The following is a 2,288-nucleotide window of genomic DNA, read 5'->3' on the forward strand; positions in this document are numbered from 1 at the left end:
GCTCAATCACGTCCTGGTTGAAGTTCGTTCGCTACGCTCACTCACCTTTGGGTTGGAGCTTGTTCGCTACGCTCACTCACCTTTAGGTTGGAGCTCGTTCGCTGCGCTCACTTGCCTTCAGGTTAGCTCGTTCGCTACGCTCACTCGCCTCCAGGTTGAAGTTCGTTCGCTACGCTCACTCACCTTTTGGTTGCAAATTAGCTGTTGTCATAAATGTAAAAGAAATAATAGTGCTGCACCCTGTTGGTAATCCTTGTAACTTTAATGCTATTGAACATCATAGAACAGAACCAACTTGTTTAATTGAAACAGCTGTTAAGATTCATTAATTCCATTTCTGATAAGGTTAACATGGGAAACTCCAGAGCCACTGGGGCGAAGCCCTTTTAAGAATTTCGAAACGGGAAATAGTTTACTTCCTATTCGCATACCTACAGAATTTACACACCAAATTTCATAACGATCGGTGAAGTCGTTCCGGAGGAGTTTGCAGACAAACACTGTGACACGAGAATTTTATATATTAGATTTTTTGTGTTTTGCTGTTCATTTTCAGGTTTTAGTTTGGTGAGACGGCTACGAATTCCTAAATTGCATAAACCAGGCATCCCTTTGCGTCCGATATTAAGTGCAATTGACTCACCGTACTACCAACTATCTAGGTTCCTCTTACCATTGCTGACACCTTACTTTGGTCAATCTGATAGTTTTATAAGAGACTCAAAAGATTTTATTGACAAAATAAACCCACACAAACCCAGCAATAGCACTATGCTCGTCAGCTTTGATGTGACGAACTAATTCCCTAACGTTCCGATCGACCCTTGTTTGACAATTGTGAGGGAAAAGCTTGAAAACGACGTCAATCTAGAAGATAAAACTAAGATCCCCATATCCAACATTATGGAACTACTAACAGTCTGTACTAAGTCAAACTACTTTCAAGTTGAAAATGATTTTTTTGAGCAAACCCAGGGTATGGCGATGGGCGGGGTTCTAAGCCCCATCTTAAGCAATATTTTTATGGATAAATTTGAGCAGGATGCAATTAGATCATTTCAAACCAAACCAAGAATCTGGCTGCGCTATGTAGATGATGTGTTTTGTATGTGGGAGGATTCAATGGAAGAGCTTATGAAATTTAAAGACCACCTAAATAATCAATTAGACTCCATACAATTCACTATTGAACTTGAAAAAGACAATAGGTTACCATTTTTAGACGTACTAGTTGAAAAATTGGATCAAGGCTGGCTTACTAGCGTCTACCGAAAACCCACTGCTACAGGACAATATCTAAACTTTGCTTCTAATCACCCAACTCATGTCAAAACAGGCTTGGTTATCGGTCTTATCAAACGGGCTAAATCTATTTGCAGCAACGACAGCATACTTAAAACAGAACTAGACAGTATAAAACAACATTTAAACAACTGTGGCTATCCCCAATCTATTTTTAATAAGGCCCTAAACAAAGTAAATAACTCCAGATTAGAAGTGATTAGAAGCAAAGTTTAGATTTTGTCCTGTAGCAGTGGGTTTTCGGTAGACGCTAGTAAGCCAGCCTTGATCTAATTTTTCAACTAGTACGTCTAAAAATGGTAACCTATTGTCTTTTTCAAGTTCAATAGTGAATTGTATGGACTCTAATTGATTATTTATAGCCCTCTATATTATAGCCCTCTTGGCATTGAAATAATCAACCCCAACGTCAATACAGTATGATTATATAATTTTACATTTAATTTAACAAAAAAATATTATATTTAAGACCGGAAGGGGGGTTCGGACCACCAGTGTTGCTATGCTGAGTGCATGGAGTGCCTTGATTAGATTTTTATGATGGTTTTGCCCTTTTATGAACTCTTTTTACCCAGTAGAGTGGTAGTTTAATTTCAACCTAACTATAAAGTAACCTATGAACTGGTAAATTCAAAAACAAGATACAAAATGCACTTAGTAATATTGCAAATCACTTGAAGTTTAATTTGGTGTAGTAAAACGTTCAGTTAACCTTGTTAAATAGAAGTAGGTAATTTTTACATTTAGAGTATTATGTATCCATCTTTGCTACACATATATCACTGAGATGGTACATTTAGGTTAACTTCTAAACTTTCTTTAATCGCAAGTGTTAACAACACTTATAATCCTTTGGAAGCAGAGTAATAAATTATGAAATGGGAAAGAATAAAAAATAAGCTGTCTGAGTAATCGAGTGGCTATATAGTGCTTGCCTTCAAATCAGGCCCCTTACACAAAAAGGTAAAAAAGAGTAGAAACACAAA

This window comes from Macrosteles quadrilineatus, unplaced genomic scaffold, assembly GCF_028750875.1.
Source record: "Macrosteles quadrilineatus isolate MER2022 unplaced genomic scaffold, UCM_ALF_1.0 Scaffold_1__1_contigs__length_201487025, whole genome shotgun sequence".
NCBI classification, from domain to species: Eukaryota; Metazoa; Arthropoda; class Insecta; order Hemiptera; family Cicadellidae; genus Macrosteles; species Macrosteles quadrilineatus.